This window comes from Cryptotermes secundus, unplaced genomic scaffold, assembly GCF_002891405.2.
Source record: "Cryptotermes secundus unplaced genomic scaffold, Csec_1.0 scaffold171, whole genome shotgun sequence".
Taxonomy (NCBI): domain Eukaryota; kingdom Metazoa; phylum Arthropoda; class Insecta; order Blattodea; family Kalotermitidae; genus Cryptotermes; species Cryptotermes secundus.
This window is the reverse complement of record NW_019726223.1, coordinates 136,335-160,137: the sequence shown is the minus strand read 5'-3', so window position 1 is coordinate 160,137 and position 23,803 is coordinate 136,335. Positions and strand designations below refer to the sequence as shown.

The 23,803-nt window shown below is 44.7% G+C and overlaps 1 protein-coding gene across 2 annotated transcripts in view; it reads right to left on the bottom strand.

Moving 5' to 3' along the window:
• The window catches only part of LOC111863932 (protein gustavus), a 106,778-nt gene that overhangs the window by 56,534 nt on the left and 26,441 nt on the right, over nucleotides 1-23,803 (bottom strand). Inside the window, exon 1 of one of the 2 annotated variants that reach the window (XM_023850762.2) lies at nucleotides 4,491-4,537. The exons of the other annotated variant lie outside the window; for it this stretch is intronic. The gene's annotated coding sequence lies outside the window, so the exon portion shown is untranslated. Of the gene's footprint in view, nucleotides 1-4,490; nucleotides 4,538-23,803 lie in introns of those variants that run through there. 2 annotated transcript variants of the gene reach the window in all.

Genomic DNA, 23,803 nt, shown 5'->3' with positions numbered 1-23,803 from the left:
GGGGGGGGGGGGAGATGAATGTATGGGACCTCCTTCCGCGGCCTCAGTATATAGGATAGAGTCCAAACCAAAGAATCAATAAGTTTCACTTTTTACCCCTCGAATACTTGCCCATACCATAAGCATTCTAAAATATTATAAGAAAGGTTCACACCACGCGGCGTCCCGTACGAGTCTTCAGGTATCAAATACATAATGCTAATACGACAACGGGTTCAAAATATTCCTCAAAGACAACACTCTGAGGACCAACACATAAACCGGGCCTTCAGATCTGAATGTGGGTATGGTCTCTACCTACCTCAAAGGGCACCAATATAACCTTACGGAGGAGAATGACGTAAGGCAGGTACGCATTGCCGTCCCGTGCACAAAATTTATCGTAGGGTGAAAATCCCTTTCTGATGCAGAGGCGTGTTTTTATGTACAGATCCGTACCTACTGTGGAGACCCAGGGAAGATTATGCCAAATTCTCTGAAATCTCCTCCCCTGAACATGGATGCAACCAGGCTTATCCGAAACATTGGTCCCCACCCACCAACAAACAAGGCGCCACATCTCAGAGGACAGGTATCTTTACAGATGGGCCTTATTTTTCTTCAGCCTCATATTCACCTCAAGAGGGTGCCTGCAATGTAGGCCGAACCGCTTAACAGCTTCAACGCTCGAAGTAAGTTAACCACAAAGCCGCGGTTAGGCCACGAAATCCTAAGGACAAGAAAAAGTACGCAGGCCTATCAAACGCATACGAGTATACGCTTCCGGATGAGTTCTGTGATACGAGTCACATCATAAGCGGGTTCCGCGGAACAGAGGTTCTCTGCGTTTTGCATTGTGGCGTTCAGACACGTTGCTGAGCAATGACTCTGTAAACAGCGACCGTTGCTATGCAACGGCGAGGTGAACACTCCTCTACAACAGAGGGGCCGTGTTTTCTGTGTAGTCCGTGCCGAAGAGTTATCTTGAAGACAATTAGCGCTACAGTTCGGTTGCGGGATATTCGCCGGAGTAATGACGTGAGTGCTGGAAAATATAAAAAGAATCTCCAGTTAGGAGTCGTTACTATGGATCGGCCGATAAAGACAGAGCAGGATGGAAAAAAGCATAGCGGGTGTTGTGGAAATCTGTGAAGATCAGCAGAGGCGCTGTATTTTTAAGCGTAGTTTCGAGTGGTGAGGTACAAGTGGTCAATAAATCAATTAACCAATACCCCGTCTATAGTCACACCCTTAAATCGTGACAGAATCTTGGTTCCCATCGGTCATTTTGACAGGGAAAACTGCAGTCCCGTTACGGTCAAAAGTCCTCTTCTCTTCTTAAGAAGCGTATTCTTTTTTCTTTTGGAATAGTATAGTTGGTTGACTCACTATGCTACAAGCCGGAAGATCGCGGGTTCGAGTCCCGATTATGTGCATTTTTTTCAACTGGCCTAATCCTTTAAGCCGCACTATGGGCCCTGGGATCGACTGAGCCTCTAACAGAATGACTACCATGAATCTTCCTGGGGGGGTAAGGGCGGCCGGCGCATAAGGCTGACAACCTTACCGCCATCTGAGCCGACTGTCTAGATAATGTGGGACCCTCAACGTCTCACAACCCTATGGGCCTCCATGGCCTGTTACAGGGATAGCTTTACCTTTTTTACCTATCAACATTACATTAGCCGTCAAGTCACACCAGTGGGACGCGTTCCACCGTTTGAGAAACACTAAGAAAATTTAATTGGAATCTCGATCGCGTCACAGGGTATCCTGTGACGTTTCATGGTTAGCCTCGATCTATCCGCGCATAAGTTGCAGCAACAGCGCTCTGAAACATGGCACAGTCGTCTTCTGTCAACACCGACGGCTCATCACTCCAGCATAATATTGACACCTCATATTCGTGAGTGAGGCTTACCTTATTCTTTAGTGGAAAGCATGGGCGCCGCCTTATCTTCTCCAGGGAGGGGTCAGATATTTTTATTACAAACTTAGTTTTAAAAATCTAGGGGAGGGGGGTCAGCTGCTCAAACACAACCGTTAAATACCATAATCATCAGTTAACATATCAATTAGAAATTATGCAGAGGTAAAATAGGCAAAAGGTAAAGGTGTCCCTGCGCTTAACTAATTAAGCACTACACTATGAACGCGTATGGGGGAGTGGATGTGTAGATCCACATTTTATTGATCTCGGCACTAGTTGCAGGTGGTGATTTCTCGCCCCGGCCGTTTTACCCCCGGTACCCATTGAGTAGGAGGTTGGGCGGACCGCAGAGCCGGTCTGGACGACGTGGAGATAATTCTTGACCCTACCGGGACTCGAATATCCACCCCTCGTAGCCACTCACTATACTGACTGCGCTATCTCGGCTCATACTATATATTATGTATAAAATGTAAATGGTATAGTTAATTTCAACTGAATTAATGACTTTCATCGTGTAATAATTAAAACAATTAGCTTATTACTGGTAACAACAAATCACTGAACTTATATTCCTAGAAATTATGAAAACATTGTGGATTGTCCCACAAACGTACCCGATATCACAGGGATCTGAGTGTTGCACAACTTTGGACTAGTTACTAAAAAAAAAAGGCGTACTTTTGATAACTGTCGAATTTCGGAGCTCCTGATCCTTCTGACATTTACTACGAAAGGTGAAGAGGTAACGTTTATTATCTGAACGGATAAGCAGGCACTGTGCTCGAACGATGGGGGGAGATGCAGGGTAGGTATCCTCAGCCAATACCAAACAGGAAACCACTACAACAGAGTTAAAAAAAAAGAGGGTAAAAGGACATTTTTACCTGTTCTCTGTCTGGACCTATATACCTCTTTTCCCCAAAGAAAAAGTTACTGAATTCCTAAAGCGACTTCCACAAAGAAAGGATACAGTCAGTACTTAAGACCTCCGCTCAAAGTCCTACATAAAGTGGCTACTTGTGAACCCAATAGAAGTGCCATTCGTGCTCCACAAAATAAGCAATAAAGGGGTGGTCAGAGGGCCAGACCACGCCTTGGTCAAATTTTACCTGCGGATTTAAAGATATGATTAACCCAATACAACGAAGCGGTTTAAGCAGTGAACACGTAAATAATGCTCCACCTATTCTAACCTCAGAGTAAGTGGTGAACCTCCATTCATATGCGTACATTCCCCGGCACTCCGGGAACTGCACTCACAGCCACCTTCCTGTCATCACGAGCAGAAAGAGCCACGCATAAGACTTGAGGTTTTCATGGCGGTGAAAATTTAGATTGCGAATATCGTAGAGTGTGGTACATGGGTACAAACGTTTCGTAGGAACCTGCTGCCTCCATATTCATCCATGAAAAATGCAGCAAGTTTCTCCAAAACGATGGTATCCCTTCAGGAGAATAAACGGTATCAAAACGGTGAAGATCGCCATCTACAAAGATCAATAACCCTGCCTGGAATAGAAACCCATATTCAGTCACGTTATTGCCTAGATATTTCTGCTCGTCTCTCTATGGATCTACGGCCCACTGGACCTAGGCCGCTTTTGTAGTTTCTTAATCCTATACAAAAGATGTATGACTCCTTGGATGGGGTATCAGCCCGTCGCAAAACCGCTACGTAAAAGAATTAACACACAGACATCCGTGCCTTGAGTTGGGTTCGAACCCATGATCCCAGTGGTCGAGCGGGCGACGCCATTTCATTCCCTAGACCGAGCGCGGACATTGTGATCGGCAATTGCGGCTCATAAAGCCGGATAAAACATCTGAACATATGATCATGGCAAATCTTAACTGCCTAACCGTGCTATGTGAATATTCGACAAATTATCCGATTTATTGCTGTCGGCTACATGGGTGCTATTGCCTCGAACTGATGGCCACGTTCTTCTGCCATACGAAACCCGATTCTATGATGCTCCCACTCTTACAGTGGTGACTGATACAGATGTCTTGCTGGGTTATGACAATTCGGAACGATATACTAACTTCGTCTGCAGCTGTAAGTGCGGAAACGCTGGTAAGCACCCAGCAGAGCACACTGTGTCATATCCCAGAAGACCATAACATGATGTTAAACGAATCGTTTTACATAGCTGGCTACTTAAATATGTGGAGAATGTACTCGGAACTCCGTTTGTCACAGGCCCACGAGTAATGCAGCATTATCAAATAAGATTAATCTGCACAAGCACAACTTCGGTGGTCAGGGTTCTGCGGTGGTCGTATGTCGAAAGTCGAAACCTTACTTATACACTAGACACGGGCAATGGAAGCTGAGGACAAAACTCTGGATGCAATACGGTACATAAATAGACACACTAACATTTCATCAAAGAATCGTCAGACATATGAACACAGACTTGCAACTTACTTAAGAGTGTGGTCTTCTGGGCAGAAGATGCAGATAGCGGGTCCCTCCGAAAATTTGTAACATGCCATAAAAGTAGTGTCAAGACCAAAAAGGAAAGAGACTTAATATCCACCGCAACAAAACCCTCAAATATAGTTTACGACTTACTTGTTATTGGTGGCTTTGTGGTATTCACAGCAGTAACAGCGCCACCATTCACACTTACCTGCAACAAAGAAAAGACAAATAAAAACAGGCAGAAGCATGCAGTCAAATGCTCACGAACCCAAGACACGCCAAACAAAAAGCAGAACCAATATCAAACAACGAAATTTCCTATCACTTTATGGATAGATCACCTATCATATTGGTTTACTAAATCCTATTCAAACAGGCTGCAAGACTCTTCAACAAAACCAAGAACTCCGTCAAAAGGTCCTTAACAACACAGACATACGTGGGCATCGTTCGAACGAAATTACAATACGCGATCCCAAAGTAGGGTCTCGTGTGCCTCAGAAGACAAGGGCCAGACCGCTCATCCCACTTTACCTCTTAATGAGAACACCGTCTGGAACACCTCAGGTACTTTGTAGAAGCGTTTTCCAGTATGGCTTACGGACTGTAGAAACTGTTACAAAATTCTGTAACATGAACGAAAACATCTGTAAATATTATTTTAAGTACATTTCATAAACTGTACTCAACATATATCATGAGCAAACAAAACGACTGTAAACTTTCCACGGTCCAATGGGCGATCGATCAATAGGCATGTGCTCAGTATCTTTCGCATAAGTTACTTGAGTAAGGGACCGCCTCTGTGGTCTAGTGGTTAGAGTTCCTGCCTACAGATCCAGAGGTCCCGGTTTCCATTCCCGACGCTACCAGATTTTCTGAGAAGTAGTGGGTCTGGAACGGGGTCCACTCAGCCTTGTGGATCCGTTGCGCTGACCACCTGACACCCTCTACCGACAAAAGTTGGCATTAACTTCGCCGACAAGCGGCGGTAGCTCGATCAGTATAGTTCTCTTGCGGACTACAGGCCACGGAGTTCGTTTTATTTGAGTCAGGTGCTATTACATAAAGTCATACACTTTCGATCTGGGGTCTGGTCGTGGGATTTGTGGTGGACAAAGTGGCGCTGGGGCACGTTTTCTCAGAGTACTTCGGTTTCCCTTGCCGATCTTCATTCCACCAATTGCTACACAATCACCCTCGCCTATCATCTGGGGCTGGTACAATAGGCCAGAAGTGGCAGCAGTGCAAGGGACTTAGTCCCACCCCACTAGCAATAAAAAAAAGTCATTCACTAACATTTACACGAAATAACTGTAGATCCCGTGAACAGACGTCAGACAACTTCGTGGCAAATTATCTCTAAAAACTAAATCTGTCCCTGTGCTTAACTGTTTAAGCACCGCTCCCTGAACGTGTATGGGGGATTGGATACAAAGAATCATGCAACTCGGGAAGTACGTATTTATTCTCGGTTTCTGATACGAAACGCACCTAGGAGGAACAGACTCTAATTTTAATCCTCGCTGGGACGGAACTAGGAACTCTTCACTGTAATATAAGAAAGGAAGGCGCGCTAACAAATGTTACACAAGTCCTCAAGGGTATAGTCTTGGGAGTGGCTTTGGCAACGGAAAACGAACATGGGACATCGACGGTTCGTCTAGTTATGCAACGCTGAAATGCATCTAAATAACATTTAAAAGCTCCGATCCTACAACACGTGGGGGGGGGGGAACGCATCGCTATTATTAAGGCCAACCTCTTAGGCAGCGTAGTTGGTTGAGGCACTATGCTACAAGCCGGAATGTCGCGGGTTCGAGCCCCGATGAGGTTGATTTTTTCAATTTACATGATCCTTCCAGCCGCACTATAGCCCTGGGGTAGACTCAACCTCTACAATAGAAATGAGTACCAGATTTTTTCCTGGGGGGTAAAGGGCGGCCGTCGCGTAAGGCTGACACCCTTAGCGCCAGCTGTGAGTCGACTGTCTAGACTAGAAGATGTGGGAGCCTCGACCTCACAGCCCTATGGGCCTCAGCTGCCTGTTACAGGGATACCTTTACCTGCTCCCTTGGAAATCTGTCACAGTTCAGATATTTGGGTACGACAGTAACAGATTAAGATTTCATTCCGCAGGAAATTAAGAGATCCAATTCAGGCAATGCCTGCTACCATTCAGTCCACAACCTTTTGTCTTCTCGTCTGCTGGGTGAAAACGTAAAAATTCGAATATACAATATTACACTTTTGCCTGTGGTTCTGTAAGTCTCCCACATTAAGGGAGGAACAGAGAATGAGGGTATTGAGAACAGGGTAAAAGGTAAAGTTGTCCCTGTGTTTAACTAATTAATCACTACGCCATGAATGCGTATGGGGGAGTGGCTACATAGATCCACATTTTCTTGACCTCGGCACTAGTGGTCAGATTCACGCCACGGCCGCTTTACCCCAGTGAAAGAGCCCTCGGTACCCATTGGATAGGAGCTTCGGCGGACCCGAGAACCGGTATGGACAAAATGGAGACGAGAACGTTTTTGACCCTACCGGGACTCGAACTCAGACCTCTCGGTCGTCCAGCCCGTAGCCAATCGCTACACCGACTACACTACCCCGGCTCCTTGAGAACAGGGTGCTGTGGAGAATATTTGGGCCGAAGTGGGGTGAAGAGACGGGAGATTGGGGGGAAAAAATGCATAATGAGGAGCTTCATAACTTGTACTCTTCGGGAAGTATAATTGGAATGATCAAGGAGGATGAGATGGGCAGGACATTTTGGACGAATGAGAAGAAAAGGGATACATATAGGATATTGGTGGGAAAGCCAGAAGGAAAGAAACCGCCATGAAGACCAAGACGTAGGTTGGTGGACACTATTAAAATGGGTCTTAGAGAGATAGGATAGGGCGGTATGGACTGGACTGATCTGGCTCAGGACAGCGACCAGTGGAGGACTCTTGTGAACATGGTAATGAACCTTCGAGTTCCATAAAATGTTGGGGAATTCTTGAGTAGGTGAGCGACTGACGGCTTCTCAAGTATGGTTGAGCTCCATTTAATCAGTAAGTAAGCAAGCAAGCAAGCAGGCCGATTTGAAAGACGTCTCCATTTCAGCAATACGCATGGCAGTGAGAATTTTTGTACCCTGCTGTTCCCGGAGTGTTTGTTGTGACAGTGTGACTCTGTTGGGGATATACTGCTGGCCTGGTGGCAACCCTGTGGGACGTTTCCCACACGTTGAACTCCACTGTTGTCCCCGGGAGGCCGAACACGATCCGTCACTCCACAACCGAGGCCGGGCAGGAAATGTGAATTTTCAAATCATGGGACAAAACCCGTCGCTTAGTGTTGGAGGGGATGGGGTGGGGGGCATTTGAGACACCCCGGGAGAGGTTCTTCTTTATACCGGAAATAACAGATTCGATATTATTGTTATTATTAACAGTATCTATAGTGTGTTGTGTGTAATTGACCTTATGGTTGTTCACTCGGCACATAAACAATAAAGACCTTAATTCAGTCGGCATTCGCGTTCCTGCTGGGAACATACGTAACTTTACCACGTTCTGTCGCTCCCTCAGCCACTGCCCCTCCGCTACGTGTGTTTCTGCTGCTAAAGCAGTTTGTTATATACAGATATTCTTTAGGAAATCACGTTTACATGTAAACAACCTTAACTGGTCAAGTTTTCTTTGTTTGTTTTCCCTTGTGTTTGTCTTATTGCTATTGTTTGTAAGCGTGCTCTGTAACTGGTTGGGCTCAGCATGAAACAGACATAGAATTGAACTGAATGGAATTATCATTAGCAAATTACAGGTCACTACTGTTAGCGCATTCTAATAAAGGGAGTGAAATTACTATTATTTACTATTACTAATTATTTTAATGCTTCCTATTTTTAGATATATGAACAAAAATCATAACGGTTCTGTAAAGTACTCTTCCCCGTAACTATCACACGGTACGGTCTCGAGCTTAAAGTCTAGATAAGACAGTTTCAAATCTAGGCCCGGAGGAATATCGTGACTGGTGTTATTCGTGGTTTCCCGCAGTCACTATAGGTAAATGCGGCGAGACAGAACCCTAAATTAGGGCAAGGCCGCACTTGTCCATAGCCTATGTATTTCAGTATTCGCAATCATCAAATTATTAAACGCTACGCAGTATGAGTTACATCATCGTTAAATATATTTAAGTATAAAACATAAAGATTATAATTGTTACAAAGCAACACGAGACGTCTTACTGTAGGGCGAATAGCCGAAACTACTGATCTGTTTATTATTATTATTTCTCGTCTTTGTCAGAATGGTGACCGCCTCTGTGGTATAGTGGTCAGAGTTCCTGGCTACAGATCCAGAGGTCCGGGTTCGATTCCCGGCGCTACCAGATTTTCTGAGACGTAGTGGTTCTGAAACGGGGTCCACTCAGCCTCGTGAGGATAACTGAGGAGCTATTTTAAGGAAATAGCGGCTCCGGTCTAGAAAACCGAAATCAACAGCGATGGGGATTCGTTGCGCCGACCACGCGACATCCTCGATCCGCTAAAGTTGGCACTATTTATTATTTATCATTATAGTTGGTACTAACTTCGCCGACAATGGGCGACGGCTCGATCGGTATAGTTCGCTTGCGGACTAAAACCACAGTTTGTTTTTTGTTTTTTATGTCAGAAATTGTCCAACACTGAAAAGAATCGAGTTCATAAACCTAATTTATAAATAAAAAACTGGCAGATCTTTCAACAAAACTTTAGGCCTAATTCTGCGACTGTCGAGGTTAAGAAGCTCTTTGTAAGATGGCTCTTTGTTGTCACATTTAGTGCATTAGTAACTATTTTACATTACGATACTGTCGCTGATTAGAATTTCATGATACGAAAAGACCCCATTAAAAAGGATGGTAAGAGTTGAGTTTCCTCAGTATAAGAAACAATGACAGGCTGACCTTTCTTTCTTCACACGAATATCTCTGTACACACAGCAGCATTAACCAGCTGGTCTTTCAAATGGAAACGCAGCATGTTTTGTGGGTGGTAATAACTGAATTCTTAAAACTTCTAGGCTTCAAAAAACAGACACAACTTTAGTCGTTAGCTAATTTAAAATATGTCTGTTCCTTACGTAATGATCCCTAGTGAATTTTGCGTCTGTACCACGAATTTAATTTCTTCTCAACATGCGACATATCACATAAGCGCAGTTCCATCAACGTTGACTGTGGACCGTAACATCTTCTGACGAACGACAGAGGGCAGTTCGGCAGTTTCACTTCTTCGTGACGCATTCGTTTTCAAACGAACGACAAGTATCGACCTACATACTGTACATCAGTATAGGTTTAGCACTTACCTACTCCGTGAAGAACATGACAGTCAACCAGTTGGTTGAAAATATGTATTTCATTAAAATTCATTAACCTATCCATAAGAGCCAGTGACTAGACTCTGACATGTTCCAACTGCATCCAGTTTTCACTCTCACCGCTTGCTCTGGAGGTCCATTTTAATATTATCCTTCCATTTACGCCTAAATCTCCCATATGGGTTCTGTCCACTATGTTCTCTGATTATAGCAGGCCCTTAAGTTTAGGTATAAAGACACACTGCTTCAAACTATTTCTACTGAAGATTCTTTACCATCAGAACTTTTTAGTCTGCTGGTTTCTTTATCAACACAGACAATGTATTTGTTCGTACGTATCCTCAGGCAACGTGGTGTGAAAGATGTCCATGAAATCACGGCAACGTCGCACCTGTCTAGAACCATAAATGGACGGGAAGAAGGAAAAACCTACCACCATGTGTAAGGTCTGTTTTGCTGGACCCGGTCTGAGGAGGTAGAAGGAACTATCTATGGAGGGCTTAGAGCTTGGGATACCCTCTCCTTTCCTGCCCCGGCAGACGGCAACCAAACAGCCCGACAGAAAAGCTTACCCTGAACAACCACACACAGGACTCCTTTCAGAATCATCCAGACCTACAGCGGTCTTTACTTAACTCTCACCCCAGGACCCCACAGGAAACCACACGCATGACATACTCTGTGAACTGCCGAAGAACTGTGACCTTATGAACTTTCACTGCAGTGGGAATAAACACGCAGCTCGGGAAAGGCCGAACCAAGCGAAGGCTGATTTCTGATAAACTCCATTTAATGTACAGCAACATTATCCACTGCAGACTCTGAGGCTCACGGCGGTGCCTGTGTCTCCTGGGATGTGACACTGGGTAGCTTGATGCCGACGTTTCGGAGGGTGGTGCTGCTTTCATCTACAGAGCAGCCAATTACCACTCCTATAGAGGATACCGTCTTTCTCTGTGTGTATATATTTACATATATATATACATACACTCAAGTGCCAAAAGTCATATAGCAGTATGTAAATTTTTTAAGTGGCGCCACCGTCCCTTGACGGCTTGGGAATGCACAGAGAGTATCAGTTTTGAGGCGTTCTCTCGTGAGTCAGGCTGAACACCGGCCAGTCTGCACATGGCAAGCCGACGTGAATTATCGGTGTTTAAAAGGGGCATGATAGTGGATGCCAGGCGGATGGGATATTTCATTTCCGAAGTTGTGCGGTCATTCAACATTCCTCGATCCACGGTGTCACGTGTGTACCGGGAATACTTTGTGGAAGGCATTTCCACCCACCGTGAACAGCTCAGTGGCCGACTACGGGTGCTTAATGATCGTGACCAGTGGCGTCTAACTAGAACTGTCCGTGGTAACAGGCAAGCAACACTGGCTGAAATCACATCCACATTCAATGCAGGAGGTACCAGGCGCATATCCAGCAGGTCAGTGCAGCGTTCTTTAGCTTCCATGGGATATGGGAGCAGAAGACCGACCAGAGTGCCTCTGTTAACACCACGACACCGGACACAGCGCCTCACCTGGGCTTGTGACGTCGCCAATTGGACCCTGGAGGATTGGCAACCGGTGGCGTGGTCCGATGAGTCACGGTATGACTTGTTTCGGGCGGATGGTAGGGTTCTGGTGTGGCGCAGACCCCATGAGGCCATGGACCCAGTTGTCAACAAGGCACCGTGCAAGCTGGTGGTGGTTCCATACTGGTGTGGGGTGTGTTCACGTGGCATGAGTTGGGTCCGCTCGTCCACCTAAACACGTCATTGACCGGTGACCGCTACGTTAAACCGCTTGGTGACCATTTGCAGCCCTTCATGGACTTCATGTACCCCCACAACGATGGGATATTCCAGCAGGACAATGCACCGTGTCATCGGGCCGGAGTTGTCCAGAATTGGTTCGAGGAGCATTCTGGAGAGTTCCGACGAATGGTGTGGCCACCACGTTCGCCCGACATGAACCCAATCGAGCACTTATGGAACGTGGTGGAGAGGTCCATTCGCACCCAAAATAAGGCACCTACAAATACCAGGGAGATGTGGGTGGCTATCCAAGCGGCATGGCTCAACATCTCTCCAGAGGTGTTCCGTCCACTTGTGGAATCGATGCCACGTCGAGTTGCTGCACTTCGCCGGGCTAGAGGGGGTCCTACACGATACTAGATACATATCCCATGACGTTTGGCACTTCAGTGTATATATATATATATATACACACAAAGGGGCCCAAAAATACTCATTTTATGACAGTCAATATCTTTGGAACAAAATGACATGTAGTTACAATTCTTGCGCGGAGAGAGAGAGTCATTGTATGTGTTCGAAGTGACCACCATCAGCGGCTAAACAGCGTCGATTCCGCCGAACTGCTGAGCGAACTACGGCTGTCAGTGTGTCCGGTGTGATGGGTGCACACGACGCTTCGATGGTTTCTCGTAGCGCGTTCGGTGTAGCTGGCTTTTGTTGATAAACTTATCCTTCAAGGTTCCCCATAGGTAGAAGTCGGGAGGTGTTAGGTCTGGAGACCGTGGTGGGTACTCAATAGCACCTCTTCGACCTATCCATCGTCCAGGTAGAGCGTCATCCAAGTACGCTCTGACATCTCGATGGTAGTGAGGTAGAGCACCATCTTGTTGTAGGTAAAATCTCTCATCTCCAAACAGCTCTCGAATGGCACGGAAAATCGATATCTGAAGCATATCGAGATGCACCTGACAGTTACGGTACCTTCAAAGAAGGACCAATCAAACTGCATGATGACATCATGAACAGTACCGTCGGCTTCAAATTTATCCCGAATACGGGGAACTGTTCGATGTGTTGGTGGCTGAGTTCCAAACTCATTCTGCTGTTGTCGTTGTACCTCTTTAATGTTTTCGTACTTCCAGTACCACTTCAATAGAGCCTTGTGTTGCTCAAAGAACAATCTTTCAGCCATTGCTGCTGCTGTCTTCTGCTAGCAGCGCGCACGCGGCACGACACTCACGTGACTCATGTGACCTTCGCCATCTGTTGAGAAAACATTACACTACACTGCCGTGCAAGAATTATAACTACATGTCATTTTGTTCCAAATGTATTGGACTATCAAAGAGAGAGTACATTTTTTCGACCCCCTGTATATATTGCACATACAAAACACACTGTTCGCTTCCTGATTCATCCTGCTTTCTTGCCTGGTTTGTTCTTCAACCCTGCAGATTAAGGCGGTATGTTCCTCCGGACTGGAGATTAAGGCGGTATGTTCCTCTGGAACACCGGTCAGCATTAAGCGGACTACAAACACGGCGTTATATTTTAGAAGGTAAATTCTTCACTGCCACCGTCGTGATAATTTCAAATCCAATACAGCTATCCTTTGCATACAGAGAGTATAAGTTCGGTATAACTCTCAGAACAAAAAAAAAAAAAGATTATTTTCCCAAACAACATTAACTGATTGGTCTTTGTAATGAAGACGCAGCGTCATTGAAGTAGGAACTTAATTTTTATATTGTCTAGATGAACATCATGCTTCAAGGGATTAAATATACAAGATATACAGACAAAACTATAGTAGTAAACTCATTCAGAAACTGATGTAACCACTGCTTCTGAAAATCAATAATTACACTACTTCAGAAGGCAGTGATTTCATATCACTGATGCCTCTCCTTTCAAACCTGACATCCATCTGAATTAGATGCTGTCAAAAACAGGCGTCAGAGCAGAGTGCACAGGCTACCCGTGCATCTGAGCAATGTGCTCTAATTATTTCCGAAACAGTAGGCTATATTGATGGTTGCATCAGCGCTCTGGAAATAACAAGGTTTCAAATAATTCCTCCAGCTTTCGCAATACATCAATATGAGCAAAGTGTACACGCACAAGGTTATTTGTTCTGTATCACAGCAACCCCTGATCAGTAAATGCTTACCTGCCTTTACAATCAACTGACTTCGTATTGACACTACTACAGAATTACCTAGCTGCATATTTGTCTGTCTATAGTATACGTATAGATCTATACACATAGCCTCCTATGCTATACAATGACTCTCATGCAGTGGGTGCTCTTTATCCAAGGGTACATATATTTAATTTACTTAGTTTGCTTTGCTTATCTCGCTCAGGATATGGACCAGTGGAGGGCTCTTGTGAACACGGTAATGAACCTTCGGCTTCCATAAAATGCTGGGAAATTCTTGAGTAGCTGCAGATTTGGCGGCTCTTCAAGGACTCAGCTCGGTAAGTGAGTGAATGAGTAAGTAAGCGAGTGAGTGAATAACTAATTGAGTAAGTGTGTGAGTGAGTGAGTAGGTAAGTGAGTAAGTGAGTGAGTAAGCAAGCAAGTAAGCGAGCGAGCGAGCGAGTGAGTGAGTGAGTAGGTAACCGAGTGTGTGAGTGAGTATGTAAGTAAGTAAAAAAAGTAAGTAAGTGAGTGAGTAGGTAAGTAAGTTTGCTTTGCTTACAATGAAACCAGTAAGGCAGATTATATAGCGTCGATTGGTACGACGGTTAGTGAACACCGAATTGGAAGGGACGTGGAAAGAAGCGGCCGTGGCCTACTTTGAGGTACTATCCCATCAACTGTCTGAAGGGATTGAAGCCAACTAACAAAACCCTATGTCGGGATATATGGTGTCCAAGACGAGAGTAGATTCCACAATATAAAGAATACGAAACAGAAGTCCTAATCATTGAACTATGCCATTCGGTCAAGGGTTCAAACACCCGCCAACTCGCTTCTATCTAGGGCTAAGTTATGAACATTTGGAGCTTCACCTCCGATTCCCCACGCGCCTTCGTGGCGAAGTGGTTAGGCGTATGGACGGTTTCATTTAAAGACGCCTAAAATACATAATTACTGGGGATTTCGACTTTTTCCGTCGTCCGGTAAAAGTAAAAAAAGTAAAGCTATCCCTGTAACAGGCCATGAGGGCCCATAGGGTTATGAGATGTTGAGGTTCCCACAATTTCTACACAATCGGCTCACAGATGGCGGCAAGGTTGTCAGCCTTACGCGCCTGCCACCCTTTACCACCAAGAACATTCCTGGTACTCATTTCTGTTAGAGGCTGAGTCGACCCCACGCCCATAGTGCGGCTGGAAGGATTAGGACAATTGAAAAAATTTCAATGACCTCATCGGGACCTTCCGGCTTGCAGCATAGTGCCTCAACCAACTACGCTACAGAGTGCCCCTTTCCATCGTCTGGTATTCCAGAAAATATAAAACAGGACGTTTCGGAAACTGGATCTGTTTCCGTCCTCAGGTGAAGGGGAGAGAAGACATCTACTCAGTTGGGCCCCTTAGAAAGAGCTATCTCAATCACTGGACAACCTCTGTCAGAATTTACATAGCTATTTAATCACTTGAGACGAGGCTAATTCAGCGGGAGATAACAAGAAAATATACAATAAAAATTTTGATAAGCACGCACATGCGTGGAACTGGGATAGAAAAGGAAGTATAAATTTGTGCTACAAACATAACCAACAAAACCAAGTGAACTGGATCCAATGCAAAGAAATAAAAAAAAAATGTGAAAACATGTAGTATCTACCACAAGCACCATCTGTGGAGTCCAAAAACCCAGTAATTCTGTGTGTTATACAACATCGTCAGAACAGTTTGGAATCTATTTCTAAAACGGTTTAACTGTATCTAACAACGTAAGCTCAACGTGGTAAAAGACTGTGTCAAGTTCATACTGTGGTCTTAAAGTCTGTACATCCAGCACCATGACCTCGACAGCTGGAGAATTAATATGACTGGATATTGATTTGTATTCAAGACGGGTAGAGACGTTGCTGGATTGTGATCTTGTGGGTCATAACAAGGTGCAGATGGGTACCGAACTTTCGGAGCAGAATACGGCCTCCATCTTCATGGTATAAGATAATACAGTGGCAACTCAACGGTACATAATGACTGACAGTGACGCTACAAAACTACAAACCAATAAAAATAAATTCAGTGCCAACTTAAAATAAAGCTCTGGTTTGAGATGGTTTAGATTGTTACATCTACCATAATAAAGAAAGGTAGATGAGGTAATGATGTGACCGGATATTGGATCAGATAAGGGGTTGCCAACGTTGGAAACACTGCTTTCATCATTCTACCTGAAGGTGGAAGAAACTGGTACCGCCGAAATATCGGTGTCCATCTCTCAGATTACATGACATCATAACCCAGACTACATTAAAACACACTGCCTCCATATTTTCCCTAAATGTGGAAGAAGTTAGAAGCATCAAGTTCCTCCGAAAAGTTCTCTCAAGATGAAAGAAAATAGAAATAGCAGGTATCTCCGAAACATCGGTGTCTATATATCAGATTACATGATGCCATAACCCAGAAGACACTCCCTCTTCCATAGAGACAGAACGCAGAGTCAGCAAAGTTCCTCCAAAACGCTGGTGACCGACTACCAGATTACACGGAGTCAGAATAAAGAAGACAACAATATGAGTGAAGAAAGCAGTCTTCTGGGATTTGGCACCGTGTATATGTGGTGTTAACCGACGTTTCGGAGGAACGTATCGCCTCCATCTTCAGGGTAGAAGAAAAAATATAAGAAATCTGCAAGCGAAGAGACCGTGAGAACCGGTAAAAGCAGACTGCTTTCTTCAACAATATGAGTGTTCACCGCCATGAAAATACCAAAATACTGTGTCACCATCAATCTGTATGAACAATTGTAGTTACAATTACTTCCTCATTTCTACTTAGTCTGTCCAGTTGGTTGAGGCGCTATGCTACAAGCCGGAAGGTTGCAGGTTTAAGTCCCGATGAGGTCATTGGATTTTTCCAATTGACCTAATCCTTCCAGCCGCACTATGGTCCTGGGGTCGACTCAGCCTTTAACAGAAATGATTACCAGGAATCTTCCTGGGGAGTAAAGCGCTGCCGGTGCGTAAGACTGACAACCTCACCGCCATCTTTGAGCTGATTGTCTAGAAAATGTGGGACCTTCACGGCCTGGTACAGGGATAGCTTTACTTACTTTACTGTCCTCGTGTGTTACAGAAATGAATGTATGTGGTGGTGGGAGAGAACTGTGATTAACAAATAGTTACACATTAAGAGCTCTCATACATATTTCATACATATTTTCAGTATCGACATGGCGTTGGCATTAATACCCATTTCGTTGTCATCTCCTGTTAACACAGACAGTGAATTTGCAGCCTAATGGTTCATCATACACTCACATTTGAGAGTGCAGCCATACTGAACCCATTATACGCAGGCAATAAATACACAGCCATCATGCTGTCGTTTGTATATGTCCACACATACATACACTCACCGTATGATCACACTGATGGCGTATGGCACATTCGCTTGAAATTCTACATTATGGTTTATCGGGGTGCAAACACACCGCCTGAAACTGGTTGCTCTGAAGTAGAGTGTCTGAAACAGTTGCAGTTTTGTTTGACAACTTCGTGAATTTTGTGGAGAGAAGAGAGAACTATAGTTAATCCCTCCTCTTTCTGTCACCGTTACAGGAAATTGTCTCTTAGGTTTCACGTCAAAAATTATACACAATGGTTATTTACTCTGTACAAAAAGGGAAAAGATTGGAGATTACAAATTCGATAGTTTTTTAAGTTATCGCATGTTTCCATATGGTGCAGCATTACTTGGGCAGTACATGACCAGTCAGCCAATTCTATGCTGTTTCTGCCGATTACATTAAACCATCAACACTTAAAGCACAACGGTAGCTGCATGTATCACATAGCTTAACAACTAAAATTCTGCATGTTATCCTCAGAGTGTATTTATGTATTCCGTAGTATACTCAGACAGTTCATCCATTCTACTAAGCACGGTACGTCACCGGCTCCGTAGTCTAGAGGTAACGTTCCCACCTCATGACTCGTAGTACGCGGGTTCAAATACCCGGCGGAGGTCATCGAATTTTTAAGGGCGGAAAAATTCAGGGAACAAGTCCTCCGGGAGGGACTTTAAGCCGTGGGTCCCGTGTCGTAGCTTTACGGCACGTAAAAGAACCTCATACCTCCAAAGGAGGTCACTGAGCAAAATTGCGGACGTTTGCCGCCCAACAGCAGTCTCTAATACCTCTGGTAGATGGGGGAAGCATTATAGATACTTCTCAGCCAGTAGAGCCGGTCTCGCTGGCTGGGAGGGACTGATGGTAAGCACCAATACCGGTAGGATATAGAGACTGGTAGAAATCACAGAGGGAAGCACAATGGACCACTACAGGTCTAAGTGCATGGGGAAACCCACCCTCTCTAATAACTAACTAACTAACTAACCACGGTACGTCACGCCTTCTGTAGGCAACCTTACGCAAGAAAAGCCCCGTGTATACACGTCTGAATTTCCCAGTGGTGTCTGAATACCGGAAGTAGGCTGAAGATGAGCTCTTGTAACCTTATACGTAGGCCGTACTGAAAGTCATGAGCAACATTTTTTTTGTAAAGTAACATGCTTATTATTTGCACCTGCTCAAGCTGATTCTTCGCTTGCGGATTTTTTCTACTATGAATATGGAGGTGATACGTTCCTTCGAAACGTCGGTTAACACAATATCTACACGGCGCCACATCCCAGAAGACTGCTTCCTTCAATAGCCGTGTAGTTTATGCATGCAATTAGTTATAATCCCATGCTGTAACCATGGAAACCAATCCGGATCGTATATGCCACTGTACGTATTGGGGAGGTGAAGCTGAGAATGAAACCAAGTTTAGTAAACTTCCAATGTGTTCTGATACTCTGGAGACTTTTATACTACGCCGAATCAGAAAAAGATGTTAAGAATATGAAGCCTAAACAAGCAAATACCAAATTATAAAAGAACTGTTACTGAATAATCAGCAGCTGTAAATATATCGAATAAGCAGTGCCAGAGAGCAGACACCTGTCTGCTGTTGTCCTCCAGCCCGGGGGATGGCGCAGAGGTATAATAAGCCCATACCGTAAGGTTTTGACACATTACAATTGTTACACAGGACAAGGGACTTGCGCAGATTCTTTGGAACGACCTAAGAAACAGAAAATGGACAAAGGATATCAAACTTGGAATGTTGAGGGTCTGCATGGGCTAGTGAGAGCAGCAGCAGGAGAATTCCAGAAATTTAAGCTAGCTGCAATGGGAGTAAAGCGGGTCAGACGGGATATTGGGACACAGAATCAGCAGTCCAGAACCTGAAGGGAAAATATTACATAAATGACCTAAGGATAAATGGAATTGCAATACTGAAATGGGATCTTGTGGAAATAGATATGAGAGCTTGATTTGTCTGGCTCAGGACAAGGACCAGCGGCGGGTCCTAAGTAAAGCTATCCCTGTATCAGGCCGTGAAGGCCCACAGGGTTGTGAGATGTTGAGGTTCCCACATTTTCTAGACAATCGGCTCAGAGATGGCGACCAGGTTCTCAACCCTACGCGCCGGCCGCCATTTACCCCCCAAAATATTCTTGGTATTCATTTCTGTTAGAGACTGAGTCGACCACAGGGCCATAGTGCGGCTGGAAGGATTAGGTCAATTGAAAAAAAAATTCGATGACCTCATAGGGACTTGAACCCGCGACTTTCGGGTTGTAACACAGAGGCTCAACCAACTACGCTAGCGCGTGTCCTTAGCGGCGGGTTGTTGTGAACCTAAACGTAAGGTTTACATAGAAGGTAGACTATCTGACTAGCTTCCAAGTTCCATGGAATTAACAAATTCAGGTGAACGTCCACACAATTTCGAGACCTCAGAAATGCTTTAGTTCTAACATCACAATCAGAATTATATGGCACTGACCTCCTTCATAACAGATCAGTAGTGTACAAGGACAACCGACACAACCTTTCCACGTATAGCAACATGTAAGTGTTGCGAATGACAATTCATGCAGATAAACATTGGGAAATTGGGAAACTGGAAATGAGTCATATGTTTTGAACTGTCCCAATTTCTACCCGAGAAACCTATATAAACAAAAACAATACTCTGTGGCCTGTTGTCCGCAAGCGAACTATACCGACCGAGCGACCGCCGCTTGTCGGTGAAGTTAGTACCAACTTTAGCGGATATGGGGTGCCGTGTGGTCAGCGCAACGGATCCCCACGGCCGTTAATTTCGGTTTTCTAACAAACTATAATTTTATATTCCTCTCCTTTTGCTTTCGATGCCTGTAACGTGGCTCTGGGAGCTTAGCCGTACCGTAAATCGAAGTAATGGAACCATTTAAACCTCAGAGGTTACCGATCTTACACTACCTTCAACATTACAATATAACAACTGGATTTTGCCCACAGCGCTTCGTGTGTTCGTGGTATCAAGCCGTAGGCATGATATCTCCCCCCGAGCTTCTCTTTTGGCATTCAGAGGATTAAACGTTTCACTGCACATTGCAGTCACCAACTTCAAACATGCGGCTAAACCCCGAAACTACATATAAGTTCACGTGGTTTGTAATCATAATCATCTTCATTATCTAATCACTTCAGTTTCCATTGCAATGTGTAAAAATAAAAGTAAAGCTATCCCTGTACCAGGCCGTGAAGACCCATAGGTTTGTGAGACGCTGAGGGTGACACACTATCTAGACAATCGGCTCAAAGATGACGGTAAGGTTGTCAGCCTTACGCGGCGGCCGCGCTTTACTCCCCAGGAAAATTATTTAATTAATTCCTGGTACTCATTTCTGTTAGAGACTGAGTCGACTCCACGGCCATAGTGCGGCTGGAAGGATTACGTCAATTGAAAAACCCAATGGCTTCATCGGGAATGGAACCCGCCATCTTCCGGCTTGTAGCATATTGCCTCAACCAACTATGGTACCGCCTTTATCGTTAGGACGATTTAATCAAGAAACTTGGGACGAAGGGGACATGCAGGACGAATCCAGGAATACGAAGTGGCCACAGTACAAGGGACTGAGTCCCACCCCACTAGCAATAAAATAGTTAAGTGCAAGAAAATCAAATTATGAAATGCACGCACAGGGCATCACTCCTGACGCTTTCACTGTCTTGAAAAAACAAATTAAATTTTAATAACATGATAGTCATGAGAGCGTAGTCGGTACAGCGATTGGCTACGGGCTAGACGACCGAGGGGTCGCAGTTCGAGACCCGGTAGGATCAAGAATTTTCTCTGCTCCACGTCGTCCAGACCGGCTCTGGAGTCCACCGAACTTACTATCCAATGGATATCTGGGGCTTTTTCCTCAGGGGTAAAGCGGCAGAAGCGTGAAGCTGACCACTCGCCTTCAACTAGTGCCGAGGTCAAGAAAATGTGGATCTATACATCCACTATTCCATATTAAAATCACGGAGTTTTTTGATAACAAAACACCCCCCCCCAAATCACGTTATAAAAGCGCGATTAGGCACGCTGTATTCATAAGACCTATATACACGAACAAAAGCAACGCTACTAACAGGCAGGACGCAGAACACAGTCAAATGGACATATGTATTTGCTTACTCATGGAGCTTAGCCCTTCTTGGAGGAGCCGCCAATTCTGCAGCTACTCAAGAATTTCCCAGCATTTTATGGAACCCGAAGGTTGATTACCGTGTTCACAAAAGCCCTCCACTGATCCCTATCCGGAGCCAGATAAATTCAATCAATCCCATCCCATCCTATATCTCTTAAGATCCGTTTTAATATTGTCCACCCACCTACGCCTTGGTCTTCCAAGTGGTCTCTTTCCTTCTGGCTTTCCCAACAATATCCTATATGCATTCCTCTTCTCCCCCCATTCGTGCTACATACTCTGCACATCTCATCCTCCTTGACTTGATCATTCTAATTATACTTTGAGAAAAGTACGAGTTGTGAAGCTCCTCAATTCTACGCATAACGTAAATTTATTTGGGCATTCACTCCATTTTGTCTAAATATTTCGAGAACAGTAAGACTTGGGTAGAATGTTTGCTGAATATAAAATGGGCGCTTTACTTTACTCCACAACTTTTGTAGCAAATATGTTACGCTCTGATAAACACGTAACGAGTTAAACTCAAGGTGAGCCCAAAAGGCAGACTGTCAGACTTTAACCAAAACTTTAGTTCATGGACAGTTTTAGTAAAACTCAGCAATGCCAAATTTTATTACAATCGCATAGAGCCATTCTCTTGCTATTTCAACCCAGCAGAACAGACAGACGTATAACGCAATTTCGACTAGCGTTCCGTAAGGATTCCGAACGCACCTGTAGACACACCGTGACACATTCAGAGGGGAAGTTGCAGGCTCAAAACTACTCTCATACGTGTGAGGATACAAGCACAAAACTGCAAAAGTTACAGACAAAATCGCAACATTTACGCCAGCATTACAGCTGAAACGTTAATCTGCCATACGTTGTCATTTTCAAAACATTTATAAAAATTAAATCCCAGACACACTGCTGTAATAAAGAATATGCAATTATTATATACACTGGATGATTCTTCCCCCTTTCCAAGCGACCAGGTAACGAAATATTGCAACAACGCATCATTATCCTTTATATTTCCTTTATGAGAAATAGGAGCTGGAATTTCAGGTAGACTCTCCTTGTGGTATACCTGGGATACCGTCGCCAGGTACAAAGGAAACGGTTTTGTTCACCTAAAAAAGAAGCCCCCTTTTCCCATCATGTACCTGACGACCCTCCAAAGCCTTGTTTACGTTGAAGCTAATGACGGCACACAAAACCCTTCATAATGCGGGTCGTATGTTTCACACCCCTAAGCCGGCATCAAAGAAACACTTTCTGTTATTTTACAAAATACATATTTGTCTCTTAATCATCCCCCGAAGTATTTAGGGATCAGTGGGACATGGAACCCCTCCTCTGTGCTTGGAGCGAAACATGAAAAACTGCCTGGTCACGGTCAGACGGCCATGGTTCTAGGTTCGATAGAGACAGATTTTTCTGCTCGTCATGTGCAAACCTAGTCACCTATTCAACATGATAAGAGGATCGAACGTAGACTGCTGGCACCCTACCGGTTACAATCAATCGAATAAAGGTTCGGCCACACAGAGCGCTACGTACGCTACGTACGCTATGTTCGCTATACGAACAGAAAAATTACTCCCTTTATTGCCAATGTGACTGGCCACACAGACTTCCGTACGCTATGTTCCCTATGTTAGCTGCGTCGCAGAGTGTACACAGCGTACGTAGCGAACATAGCGTAGCGCTCTGTGTGGCCGAACCTTTACACAGAGCAGGATCGTTTTGGAGAAGCTGACATTCGCTCAGCTACCCAATAAATTCCTCGTTCCCCGTTTTCACCATGGCCCGCCACTGGCCTCTGTCCTCAGCCAGATTAATCAAGTTCACATCGTCACACACTATTCCTCTGAGATCCACCTTAATACACCCCCCTCTAAGCCCATATCTTAACTTACGAAGCATTACGCCATGAAGGCATATGGAGTAAGCTTCACGCCCCGGGGAAAGAGCCCCGCTACCCATTGGATAGGAGGCTTGGTGGGCCCCAGAGCCGGTCTGGACGGTGTGAAGAAAATTCTTGAACCAACCGGGACCCTTCGGTCGTTCAACCTGTACCACTCGCTATAGGCACGACGCTATCACGGCTACTTCTACAAGTGGTATCTTCGCTTTGGGTTTGTGACTAAAATGTATATACATCTTTCAATCTCCTCTAAAAAAAACTATCCCTGCAACAGGCCGTGAAGGCCCATAGGGATGTGAGACGTCGAGGATGTCACATTTTCTCTAAATAATCGGCTCAAAAATTGCGGTGAGGTTGTCAGACTTACGCGCCTGCCGCCCTTTACTCCCCAAGAAGATTCTTGGTACTCATTTCTGTCAGAGGCTGAGTGGACACTAGGACCATAGTACGGCTGGAAGGATTAGGTTATTTGAAAAAATCCACTTCATCGGGACTCGAACCCGCTTGTGACATAGTGTAATCAACTACGCTATCGCGTGTCCACTTTAATCTCGTTTACAACTTAAAATTATTCAATGAAATAAGATAAATACTGTTATTCACTGGCTTGCGATATGGGTTGTGTTTTAATCCTTTTACAACACCAGCTCGCTGAAGGTATCGGAAATCATGAGAATATCCTGGATTTAATCTCCACTTCAGTCAGAAACTCTGGTCCAA